The 13,806-nt window shown below is 48.1% G+C and overlaps 1 protein-coding gene across 3 annotated transcripts in view; it reads left to right on the top strand.

Moving 5' to 3' along the window:
• Window positions 1–13,806, top strand: part of ADAM8 (ADAM metallopeptidase domain 8) — an 84,016-nt gene that overhangs the window by 21,523 nt on the left and 48,687 nt on the right. The gene's annotated exons all lie outside the window — the stretch shown is intronic.

Below are 13,806 nucleotides of genomic sequence, written 5' to 3' on the forward strand. Positions count from 1 at the left end.
CCAGAGGTGTTGTCGCCAAAATGCCGCCGATTTTCGGTGGCAACGCCTCTGGATGACGCTGCTCTTCGGTGGCATTTCGACGGCAACGCCTATTGATGTTGCCACATTTCGGGGGATGCTCGTCCACCACGGCTTGTCGTCTGGCACCTGCCAGACGAAAAAGATTGGGGACCACTGCTTTAATCGTTCTCATGGTTCTTCTCTGAACCCTCTCCAATTTATCATTATCCTTCTTGACTTGTGGGCACCAGAACTGGACACAGTATTCCAGCAGTGGTTGCACCAGTGTCAAATACAGAGGTAAAATAACCTCTCTACTCTTACTCAAGATTCCTCTGTTTCTACATCCCCGGATCACTTTAGCTCTTTTGGCCACAGCATCACACTGGGAGCTCATGTTCAGCTGATTATCCCCCATGACTCCCAAATCTTTGTCAGAGTCACTGCTTCCCAGGTTAGAGTCCCCCAGCCTGTAAGAAAGGCCTACGTTCTTTGTTCCCAGATGTATACATTTGCATTTAGCCATATTAAAATGCATATTGTTTTCTTGTGCCCAGTTTACTAAGTGATCTAGATCGCTCTGTATCAGTGACCTGTCATCCTCATTATTTACCACTGCCCCAATCTTTGGGTCATCTGCAAACTTGATCAGTGATGATTTTATATTTTCATAGAACAGAGAATAGTAAGACTGGAAGGGACCTCGAGAGGTCTTCTAGTCTAGTCCCCTTCTTCCAGGTCGCTAATAAAAATGTTAAATGATTTTTGAACAACTGGGGTTGGAGATACTGGAAAACAGACCACTATATGCAATTATAATAAGAATCCTAAAGTACTTTGCAACCTGTATCTATACAGGAATCACTTTCTCCAACCATCAAAATGCAGCCATCTCTGGGGTGAAACACTGCTGCTGTTTTACAGTGCACAGCATTTCAGGAGAGGAAGGGAACATGATGTTTCGATCTGTTTGTAACTGTAGGGGAATTTGGGGGAACCAAGATGAAATTAGGCCTGGACATTGTGATTGTATATGAAGTGTTTGGTCAGGAATTATTTGCAGTCAGTGCTGACTGGGCTTTGAGCTGTATTCTCGAGCCACTGGCTTTGCATGTCTGTTTCCCAGCAGTGTAATCAGACTTTTGGAAATGTTTGTATTAGGGATGGGCCTGAACCAAACCCCAGATGTGGATACTCAGGATTTATGGGGGGGTCTGGTTCCAGATTTGAACTTTACAGCTCAGACCCTTTAATTTGAAGTCACTTTATCAATGTAAATGTAAACAAAGGCAGAGAACCCTGCTGGACTTGCTGTGATGGCCCTTCTGCACAATGATAGAGATTAATGTAATATTTGGCCCTGAAGACAAGATGTCTTAGGTGGCCATGAGACTGATTGAATCACATATGTCCAGGCAGCATGACATATCAGAAGCTGATATTCTTCTGCTACCTGAGCCTACAGGTGGGGTTGTCATGGATCCATAGGATCAGTGCTACATCCCATTTTTTAAACAATCCCTTGGAGGAACCCTTCAGTGTGCCAGACCCCCAAGTAATCTCACTCTTCCTTCAGGTTAGGCTGCACAGCCTCACCGCCTCTGAGACTGAGCCTCTGGGCTCCTGCTCCACACCTCGAGCTCTGCTCAGCGAGTCTAGCTGAGGGTATATCTACGTGCTACAGCAGCTAATCTCTACAGGATTCTCCTATTAGCATAGGAAACTCACCTCCCCGAGAGGCAGTAGGTAGGTTTACATGACACTGTTTACAAGGGGATTTAGGTCGGCTTAACAGTGCTGCTCAGAGGTGTGGATTTTTCACACCCCTGACCAATCTCGTTAAACCAACCTAATTTTCTAGCGTAGGGGCCTGAGATTCACTCCAGGTGAAAGACTTTGACCCTCTTCAGGGATCAGTGCAGCTCAGTAGGTATTTGCAGTGGCACCAAGCAGCCTTTTGAAAACAGAGTAGGGATTAGTATTCAGCTGGTGTTCAGCATCAGCAAGTTTTAGCATCAAGAAACAAAGGTTAAGACAGAATTCAGACTGGCCAACCCCAGGGCTCCACCCAACAAAGCTGCTGTAGACTCCATATTGTCTCGCTGTCTGTCAGTTCCAGGTGACAGCCCCTGTATCTCAGCTCTCAGCACAGCCACCTCACTCCTTTCCCCTTTGTTCTCCAGCTCTGGGTCTTTGCACTGTTTCCCAGTAGAGAGGTGGGGGGAACCTCTTTCCTCTGGGCTGTAAGTCACTAGATGTGAATGGCCCAGCCACTGGGGTTTCCATTCTCTCTTCTGGATCCTCCATTCACGTGTGTGTAAACTTTGTCCAGTTTGTTTGACTCTGGTCTCCACCCAGACTGCTAGTGAATCAAACACCTCCTCCCTTTTCTTTACCCTCAGAGCATAGCAATGCAAAACAGAGAGAAACTGAGGCATACAAACAAAATTCTCACATTCCTCACAGGAAATAAAATTGATGGTTTTGGTTTGGATTTATCTAAACATTTTTTTGTGATTGTCTCCTCCCATCCCCTCACTTTCAATCCTTGAAAAGGGAAATGTTTCGATTTCCAGATTGGACAGGAATCCAAAATGGAGTGTCAGCTATCTTACCTGGAGAGGAGGAGATGGAAGGGGTGATGTCTGTGAGAGAAGGGGGAGGGAGAGTGGCAGAGGATGCAGCAGGACAGGGCCCATTCTGCTGTCTGGCAGCACTTCAGCAAGCTGGCAGGGAAAGTTTTGCAGGTGACCTGCTACCTCTGCCAGAGACACATCTGTAGGGGGACTGCTGGCCTGGTTGATGGCAGGCAGAAGCATAATTAATTATGCAAAAAAATGCTCATTCCTACTATTTAATTGGCTGATAAATAATAGAGAGATTACTGTTTTCCTCTCTTTTCCTAGCAATGGGTTCATTGAAGCGGAATCTGGTTTCTCTGGGGCTTGGTGTCCTGATTTCTTCAGGTGCTAGTAGTTGGTTTCTCAGATTTAAGCTTTTCTGATGAACCCTGTTTATCTAGCACTTACATAGGCTAAGTCCTTAAATTTGCCAAGAAACAAACCCTCTTAATTGTCTTATCTGAATATCTTTCACATTTATTCACTCTAAAATAAAAAAAAAAAAAAAGTAAAGTAGCCAAAGAAACAAGGAAATTCTCACCTTTCATAAGAGTGTAAAAAATGCAATGTTTCTATGACCCCTAGTAACCTAGAAATTGCTGGACTGGATGAGACCTGCTGTTCATCTAGTCCAGGCTTCTCGCTCTGACAGTGGCTAATGTTCCAGTTCTGGGATTAACTGCACCTCTACTGCCTCTGTGGCCTGCTCAGGTCTCAGGCCTCCTGCTGTCACCTCTGTGGGTGGGAAGACCCTCACCCTTCTTCCAGACTGAGGATTTAGGTTTTCAGTTTGCGATGCTTATCCCAGCAGACCTGTCTTTAGTCCTGCACAAGCTGTTCTGCTCTCTCCCAGGGTCTACGACAGGGTTACCAGTGACCAGCCAGCTTTCCCAGAGCACAGTTCGTTTATTTAGGACAAAACCATTACAGAGAAAACATATATCCTAAAATAATGCACTGTCCACACGTGTGCCAGCTTACCAGAGGGGTCTCTTGTCTTCCACAGGAAGACTGTGGTAGGTTCCATTCCTTCCAACAGGGTTTGCTTTCTTGGTTACAGTTTCATGTCAGTTTTTGCATCAAAATTAAGGTCACACAGTTCAGGCTGGCCCATTATATCAAAAGCCCATTCTTTGTCTCGTGGGCCTCTGGAACCCATTCCAAACCAGTCTGTGCAGTTCTGCCCAGGGGTGATACTTCTCTGGACGAGTGCACTGCCCAGACGTGTGCAGTAATTGCCCCACACCCTACCCCTGGTTTTAGTTCCTCGACAAAGCTCGGTAGTTCTCCCCAATGGATCCAGAATATAATCCTTATGTTATGGTGCTCTCACCCCCAGAGCGCCCCCTCCTGCCCTGGTTTCATAATGGTCTGCCTCTTCCATGGTCTAGCCCCCTCAGCCAGGTCAGCTCTCCATCAAGCCCCCACCCCTCCCCTTTGGTTCTCATTTTATCTTTACCCAGAACTGGCCTCTAGCAGAAGCAGCCAGCCTTTTTTATCTGGCCTGCTATGCCCTGATTGGCCTCCTCCTGCTCCCAGCCCTTCCAGGTGATGGAGGACCAACTCTTGCTGGTTCTGCCTGCAGATGATCATGGGAGGCTTCTTTAAGCAATCCTGGGTGGTCTGAACTCACAGCTCTTCCCTTCCAGCTGAAGTGTTGTCCAGTTTCTAATAGCTAGAGATTGGTTTAAGCCCTGAAGCAGGAGATTTATTGTCTTACAAAAAAATTAAGAACTCTGGATAGTCTTGTTATTCATATCAACGTCTCTGAATTTTGCTAAATTCTTGCCCTCAGCAATATACTTTGTCAATGAGTTCCCCCATCTAATTACATGTTGAGTAGAAGAGTTTCCTTTTATCAGTTTTGAACTTGCCACCTTTCGATTTCATCGAATGTCCCTTGTTGTGTTATGAGGCAAGGAGAACAGATGTTCCCAATCTACCTTCTCTAGACCATTCATTATTTTATATTCTTCTATCATAACCCTTCATAGCTGTCTACTTTCCAAGGTGGGTGAGGTAATATCTTTTACTGGACCAAGTTCTGTAATATCCTGGGACCAACACAACTACTATACTGCATACTTTTCAAGAGCATAGGAGGAACCTATGTTTCTTACAGTGAGCATGTGCAAAGCCACCTAAATACTGACATCACCCCACAGTGAATGAGCTGCTCAGAGCCCTAGCTCAAGTTGAAGCCCCAGAGGCCACAAGACAGGATTCTCAAACTAGACATTTATCTGTCTGTCTCACCATTGGGGCCTGACCCCTGTAAGCGTGCTCAGAGCAATTGTACAGGATCAGGCCTCGCACAAGATCGATGGTTCTTCTGTGTCTATCATCTCCTTCTCATCCCCACACCCAAGGATGTCAGGGCAGTGCAGGCAGATTACCTTTCCCATTCCTTTCTGAGATGGAACTTCTCCAGGGCCCACAGCTCTAGCTAACGTTCTTTGCTTTGTAAGTTATAAATAAGGCTAAGATTTTGTCAGTTATTTTTAGTAAAAGTCACAGACAGGTCACGGACAATAAACAAAAATTCATGGCGCCTGTGCCCTGTCTGTGACTTTACTAAAAAATAACCTGGGTCAGGGCTAAGTAGGGGGGAGGAATGGAGTCTGGGGGAGGGGAGGACCCACAGCCCCAGTTCCAGTGGCTGCAGCGGGGGGTGCACAACCCCTGCTTCAGAGTTGGCTGCAGCTGTAGGACGGGGTGCATGGCCGTGGCTGCAGACACCCGCCAACCTCTGGCGGCAGCCCTGGGATGCCACGGAGGACACATGGCCTCCGCTGCAACCGCTGGCAGGGGCATGCGGTCCCAGCTGCAGCTCCCAATGGAAGCCACGGGACTGTGATGGACAGCCCCGGCTGCAGCATAGTCCCCATTGCAGCCCCCAGCAGAAGCCAAGGGGGTTGGGGCACAGCAAGGGGGTTGTACAACCCCCTCTCTGGAGCTGGCCGCAGCTGTGGGACAGGGATGTGCGGCCCTGGCTGCAGCCCCTGCCAAGCCCCAACTACAGCGGGGGGGGCACATGGCCCTGGACACAGCGAGGGAGGGACACGGCCCCCCCCAATGCAACCCCTGCTGTGGGGCTGGGGCACATGGCCTGTCTGCATCACAGTCCCCACTGCAGCTCCAGGACAGGGGCTCACAGCCCAGCTCCAGTGCCCCTCCCTCCCCCTCAAGCCGCAGGGTAGGGGCTGCTTCCAGCCATCCAGCCCTAGTTGCAGGGCAGGGGCGCACAGTCCTGTCTCCAGCCCTGGCTTCAGCTGCTGGTCACCTCATCACACAGACTTGCTTGATGCATGGTTTGATGGTTTTCCAGGGTACCAGGGGCTGAATCACCTTGTTATTCCCTGTCTTGAGAGAGAGGCTGTCCTGGGGGGGGGGGGGGAAAGAGGGGCTGGGTGTCAGTTTCCTAACACCACCAGCCTGTCAGCTGCTCAAGTACTCTCCTCTGGGCTGCACCAGCCCTCCTGTCTTTGCCCAGCAGGTTCACAACTGGTGCACCCCAGTCCCCAAGTTCCCTTGAAACATTCCCCTGTGATATCCAATCCCCGACACTGGCTACTCTCAGAAATCCCAGATCCTTTGCTCCGAAAGGAGCAGTGTACCCCAATTTTACCTTAAACCACCGCTCCTGTATCGCACACAGCCCTTGTGAGCGCATGTAGGGAAACAAATGACAGTTTATTTAAGAGAAGGAGTAGAGATTCCAGTAGAGTTTGGAGGGAGTGCATTGGGCTCTGGAATATGGGTGTGCTGAGTTTTTTTTTTTTTTTTTTTTTTTTAAAAAGCAAGCCAAAGCCTTCATTAAGGCAGCATTAAAGTTGCCCAGTGATATCTTGTGCCCTTCCAGAATGTCAAGTTCAACTACACTCAAACCTCTGAAAACCAGAAACTACAGAGTTAAAGTCCACGCCAACCCCCAATGCAACCTTAACTCTGCCCTCTTTGTGCCATACCCCAGCATGATGCGAGCACACATACTAGCACTCACCTGCTCTGGAACACTCTGGGGACAGAGCACACGAGCCCTGTAGAACCCAGTCTAACATCTATTTGCTAACGCAAAATTTGGGTTTAGGTCAAGCATAGGGAACAGGAGCTACCTACACCCAACCTGCACTCAAACACTGAACCTCCTCCACACAAACTACCCCAGATATGCTACATGTTACCATCCCTTCACTTCTACACTGATGATTCCTACTGAGACATTGCTTTCACTTATCCCTCACTAAGCCCAGGAGACCACAGACGTATATGGTAACAGACAGCTAACAATCCCATGTCTGGAAGATCCCTGTGCACATCTACTAACAACCCACAAAACTCAGTGCTGAAATTAGACATTCTTGATCTCTCCTGGTACACATGTACTTCTCCTGTTATCATAGTGAAAGCTCCTGGTTTGCCCCTAGACTGTACATTCTCTGTGTTCTGGCTTTCTGACATTTCAAATTCTGCCCAGATGGTTTGCTCCCACAGATAATCTGCTTCTGCTAATGTCCCAGCTTTAAGCTTCTGCTCCCACCAGTCATTTCCTTGGGAGTTTGAGATTATTTCCCTTTATGGTGGGAAAGGACAATTATACAAGAAAAGATAATGGGCCAAAGTATAAACCAGTGTAATTTAGGCCTGCCCCCAGCACCTCAGCTTGCATGCCCCACCTGGCAAGAGCCCTCTACACAGCCATAGAAATGAGCCTCCCAGCCCCAGTCAACATACTAGGAGTAGAGGGGCTCACATTAGCACTCTAAAAATAACTGTGCAGACAGTGCTTTGAGGCTCTGAAGCCTAGGGAAGGCAGGCAGGTTCAGTACCTGAGCCATAACTTCAAAGCGCTGTCTACGCAGACATTTTTAGAGCACTAGCGTGAGCCTCACAAGCCCAAGTGTGTCGACTTGGGCTGGGAGGCATGTGTCCGTGGGCTGTACAGACATGCCTTTAGTCTCCCTGCCTCGACCCACCCCCCCCGCTTCTGCCCTCCTTACACATCAGTTCTCAGCGTGTCTGTGACTTTCCCAGAAGGGAGGAGCATAGCAAGAAAAGCAACAGCAATCACCCCCTTATGGAATGAAAACTCTCCATACACCTTCCTGCTGCTCCTTGGTGTGTAAGTTACAGAAATTTAGGCTCCCTTATGCATGGATAAGGGTGTTTAAGAGAGTTAGATTCTAGGCAGGGCTAGCTTACGTATCCTTACACACTGCCTCTGAGTCTGACCCATTGACTTCAGTGGAGATATTTTTCTCACAATATAGCTAATATCAGTACTTAAGAATTGGTGATACTGCCAGTTATGCTGTATATTGAATCTTAAATAGACTCTCCGTGAATGATAGAGCTGCAGATTTGTTTCTCTGATGTTGCTGGGAAGGACAGTTCCCTTTAACTCGTAGCTGTCAAATCTGCTTGGTAGTCTTTGCTAAATGGCTCTTCGATGTGAAAAACCCAGATTGTCTGTTAACAGCATCAATTATCTCTGTCCATCTTTCTCAAAACAACTCTAATGAGACCCGAATCCTTGCAGTGCAAAATCTAGAGTTTATGCCTGGGCTGATAAGCCATAAAGGCGGTCTTTGGCATCTGATATTAAAAGGTACACAGAGCAAACACCCGCCAAGTGGCTTTGAAATGTCTCTCCCGCTTTTTCGGTGTCAGCTCAGAGAGAACAAGTAAAATAAGTCCTTTGCAAAGGGAGGGGAAATCCAATATGTTCTTAGAGGAAATTGTGAATAAACTAAAACAGGGAGTGATTGTTGCTCACTGAATTAGTCATTCAGGAGTTAAATCATTGTTAGTGATAGTGGCTTCCTTCCCTGGTGCATGTGCTGCTGCCATCTGGGTGCTTTGGAGACCAGAATTAAAGTGGTAATGTTATGACTAAGCCAGCTCACCACCCCACTCATATCGTCCTTAGCAGAATGAACCCAGGAAGACCTTCCCCACACAAGAAATTAAGAATCTCCAGAAAGTAACAGAACTGTATTGATTTTGTCCCCTTAGATCAGTTTCTGTGATAATTAATTGTTTCTAAGATTGGATCAGCCGCCTTACCCCAAGCTACATTTTGCTAATAGTTTGTGTTGTTTCATGTTTATTTAATTTTAATCTTAGTGATGAATGTAGGACTTGCTCCATTTTATCACTCTACAGGTACTTAACATGGGGAAAGCGATATCCTCACACCTTCTATAGGTCATCTCAATTATCACTTCAAAAGGTGTTTTTTTTCCTCCTGCTGCTGCTAACTCATCTCAATTGATTGGCCTCTTACAATTGGTATGGCTACTTCCACCTTTTCATGTTCTCTGGATGTATAAATATTTTCTTTCTGTGTGTTCCATTCTATGCATCCGATGAAGTGGGCTGTAGCCCACAAAAGCTTATGCTCAAATAAATTTGTTAGTCTCTAAGGTGCCACAAGTACTCCTGTTCTTTTTGCAGATACAGACTAACACAGCTGCTACTCTGAAATCTGTCAAATCTCTCCAGTTGCTGCATAACTCCCCTATTAGTGACTTTGATCTCTGACAAGAACATGCTCTGATTTTCTGTGACCAGCACCCCAGAACAGGCATTTCCCCTGTAGTGAAGAGTGATGAACAATGCCCTGGCATTGCCCTTTCCCCACCTTTCTATTGTCCTCTCCTCCCATGGGGCCCTAGATGGCTTAGTCATGCCTTCTTGCATTTATATGTAGTTGAACCCAAGATGGTCCAAGGAGATGAGCTTTGGCTCTGGAATAATGTCAGACAAAGTGTGACACAGGTCTGTCCTTGACTGTGAGTCCTGCATTTCCTGACAGATTTTGCTAACCTCAGAAGCTTACTGTGACCCTCCACATAGGCCTTCTCTCTCTCTCTCTCAAGGCAAGGGTCATACTCTACTGAGCCATTTTCATCATAAGCCAGCAAGGGAGGTAAGGAGGAACAACCCTCCCTCACACAGTCTCTGTTGTCTCCCAGTATCAGTGATTAATCAGGGAGGGGAGGAGGGAGCTCAGGCCCATCCTGTACTCCAGGCTCCAGCCCAGGGACCCTAAAATTAGCAGCTATAGAAGCTGACTTTTTTGGAAATAGGACATGTACAATTCCCTGGGCTACTTCCCCACAGCAGCCCCCACTCAATATCTTCTTCACAATTACCTCAGGGTCTCCTTCCTTGCACTTGATATGGCTTCATACTACTTCATTCTTCCAACAGTACAGTCTCACTCCTGACACCCACACTGCACTGACTAACTGGGAGGCTTTTAACTAGTTCCAGCCAGTCCTTGATTGGCTTCAGGTGTCCCAATCAATCTAGCTGTCTCCACTGCCTTCTAGAAGGATCTTAATTGGCCCCAGGTGTCTGGATTAACTTGGAGCAACTGCCGTTTGGTTACTATGGTACCAGGGATTTGTTTAGCCTGGGGCTAACATACCTGTTCCTCACTACTTTACTGTAGCCATCGGGCATTGCCCCATCACAAAAGGTGCAGGAGTGGGGTTGAGATTTGGGTTTGGATTGGACGGGGCTGCAGTTCAATGAGCTGTTCTCATGAAATCATGACTCAAATTGGGAAACCTCATAAGATCAGCCATTCTCGTGGGTCTGCCACAAGGTGGGCCCCATCTGACTGGATCCAGGAAACAGGCTCTGCTATATGAGGATTCTCTGTGGAGTCAGAGCCATAGATGCTGCTGTGAGTCAGACTGGAGCCTCCCACACCACCACATTCACAGAGGTTTGGATTCCATCCTTTGGTTTCCGTCCCTCTCTCGTGTTGTGCATAAATGGTAAAGTGTCCCCCTTGAGGCAGGGGAGAAGAAGAGAGACCCTCCTTGCTGCACACGCACTGCTCTGTACCCTGGGGGAAGGTGCACTGAGCTAAATGCTTATGAGTTCTAATCCCAGCTTCTTTAACTGCTCTAGTTATTTCTGTGTTCTTCACAACTCATGTGCCTACCTTAGAGGTAGCAGCTATTCTTTACCTATTTTACAGAGATTGTAACTGAGAGGCTGGGTGAATTTTCCACAGGCAGAGCCGGAAATAGACTCATAGACTTTAAGGTCAGAAAGGACCATCGTGATCACCTAGTCTGACCTCCTGCACATCGCAGGCCACAAAACCTCACCCACCCACTCCTGTAACAGACCCCTAACCTCTGGATGAGTTACTGAGTTACTCAGATCATGGTTTAGCGACCTGCAGTTACAGAGATTTCACCATTTACAGTAGACAGCCACAGGGTTGTGAGGCTGCTACTGCCTCCATGCTAATATGCATTTTCCTTTAGTTCAAGTGGCCGCAGCTCAGGCTTTTCCCACATTCAATCCCTGCAGGTGGCTACGCTTGAGTACTATAGTCTCTCTAGCTGCTTTACCACACTCTGATCCCAGAGCCAGGAAGGGCCAGACTGCCATGGCCTGTCCATGGCCTTGTCAAGGGCCAGGCTACCATGGCATGTACGTGGCCTGCTGAAATCCTGATTACACATATATGCATGAACTGGTAACCTCCAGGGACTTGTGAGACGTGTGCTATTCCCTGGCTGTCAGAGGGGCTCCAGACATGTGAAAAAATGACTCTGTTCTCCCTGTAATGTGACGCTCCCACCGTACACTGCAGCCAGACAGCACCCAGCCGCTCAAGCGCAGTGGGTCAATCTATGTCATTGCATTTGTTTGGAGACCAGGAGAGAGTGGAAGAGACACTCTCACACTCTGTAGTCTGGCGGTAGTAGGGGGGAATCTTAGCACTGAGAGGCCACAAGTGCCTCGAGCCCTGGCTGAGGAGCTTCTGAGCCCGCCCTTCTGGTTACTTGCGTGAATGCAGTGAGCACCTTCTCTGTAGCCTGTCCATTTCTAATATGTTTGTTTTTGAGATGGGGTGACCAGAACAGCACGCAATATTCAAAGTATGGGCATACCATGGATTTATATAGAGGCATTCTGATATTTTCTATCTTATTATCTATCCTTTTCCTAATGGTTCATAACATTCTGTTCACTTTTTTGACCGCCGCTACATAGTGAGTGAATGTTTTCAGAGAACTATCCATGATGCATCTCTTAATATAGTACATGACCTATTATGCCTTATTTATAATGATTGACCTCGAAAGGTAGATGTTTTTCCCCTGATTCTTTCTTTTTACAGAAAAGAAGCCTTTAACTCAGTTTTGATAGAGGCTTAGGGATTCAGTATATTTATTTTTTATTTAAATGTTTTAGAGATTCTACTAAGTTTAGCCTTAACATATTTTGTATTACATTTAAATTTCATTTTAAACAAGTTTAGTTTTAGAAAGAAAAATGTATTACAATTTAAAATAACAAAATCAAAAAATCCTGTTTAAATTTAAAAAATCCTCCAACGTGCAGTGAAAACAGACCTCCTTTCACTTTCAGTCTGCAAAACAATCAAGTGCCACACATGATTGCCACAAGCTCCCTGCTCTCGGGGATGTAGCTTGGCAGCACAGGGCTGACAGGCTCTGGAGAGCAGCTCATCCCAAGTAATCCCAAGTCACTCACTTCACCTCCAAAGTATGCCCCCAGAACCTCTTTGGAGACAGCCCCATTGTGCAGTCACCCTCTCATTGGTGGCAGGGAGTGTGTCTGGGAGCAGCAGGAAGGTAGGATTGTGGGATCAGGCCCTATGGTTTTATCATTGGCCTCTATACTTGGTAACTCTGTAAAGGAATTTAAGGGACAAAGAACCATTGGCACTGAGGTTCAAAGTAGGAACTATCCTGTCCTTCCCTGCTGGTCACCTGTGCTACAGAGACAGAATCTGGGTACTTATTAGGGACCGCCCTGGCCTGCCTCACCTCTTCCCCACATTACAGGGACAGATCCTGGCTGAATTTGGCAAGGCCAGGTTTGCTTCTTTTTCCCTAAATGGTATTTGACACGGGGAAAAAGTCATTCAGAGCCCAGGCTGGCTCTGAATTCAGAGCAGGGAATTCTGTTTAGATTTTCCTTTTGAAAAGATCCCAGATTGATATACATGGCCTTTCAAGGACCAGGCTGCCATAGCCTGCCCATGATCTTGCCAAGGGCCAGGTTGCCATGGCCTGTACGTGGCCTACTGAAGTCCTGATTACACATATATGCATGAACTGTTAACCTCCAGGCAGGGGTGAAAGTAACTTAAAGGACTTACCAGTACGCCGGAGTCCTGAGTGGGTGTGGCCTCAACCGGAAGAGTTGTGGCCTCAACTGGAAGAGGGGGGGCCTTTCAAGATTTAAAGGCCCCGGGGTCCAGCTGTGGCTGGGAGCCCCAGGGCCTTTAAATCACCCCAGAGCTACCAGCTGCAGGGGTGGCAGGGAGTCCCGGGAGTCAGGGGCAAATTAAAGGGCCCGGGGCTCTGGCTGCCACGGAGCTCTGGGCCCATTAAATCACTGCGGGAGCTCTGCCGCCGCTGCCCTGGGGTGGCTGGGCTCGGGCTAGGGCTGGGGTAGCGGCAGCAGGGCTCCAGAGGCGATTTAAAGGGCCCGGGGCTCCAGCCACTGCGGGGAGCCCTGGGCCCTTTAAATCCCTGCCGGAGCCTGGGTCCGGCAGCCGGGCTCGGGCAGGGATTTAAAGGGCCTGGTGCTCCTGCTACTGTGGGTAGCCCCAATACCTTTAAATTCCTGCCAGAGCCTGGCTCCTGGGGCTCCAGCAGCTGGGCTCGGGCAGGGATTTAAAGGGCCTAGTGTTCCTGGCACTGCGGGGAGCCCCGGGCCCTTTAAAGCGCCGCCGGAGCTCCGGCAGCCAGGCTCGGTTGGCGCTTTAAAGGGCCCGGGGCTTCCTGTAGGGGCCAGAGCTCCGGGACCTTTAAATCCCTGCCTGAGCCCGGATGCCGGGGCTCCCTGCAGCGGCTGGAGCCCTGGGCCCTTTAAATCACCTCCACAGAAGCCAGTCCAGTCTGGTACGGCATATCAGCTCTTGCTGGTACGCCGTACCAGACCGTACCGGCTTACTTTCACCTCTGCCCCAGGTACATGTGAGGAGTGTGCTGTTCCCTGGCTGAAAGAGGGGCTCTAGCCAGGTGAAAAAATGACTGCGTTCTGCTTGTAATGTGATGCTCCCACCCAACACTGCAGCCAGACAGCACCCAACCGCTCAAGCACAGTGGGTCAGTCTATGTCACTGCTTATGCTAAACAATCTCTTTAAACCTTGTATTTAGCAGTGACACTTTGAG

The sequence above is a fragment of the Trachemys scripta genome, chromosome 7, assembly GCF_013100865.1.
Source record: "Trachemys scripta elegans isolate TJP31775 chromosome 7, CAS_Tse_1.0, whole genome shotgun sequence".
Classification (NCBI taxonomy): Eukaryota; Metazoa; Chordata; order Testudines; family Emydidae; genus Trachemys; species Trachemys scripta.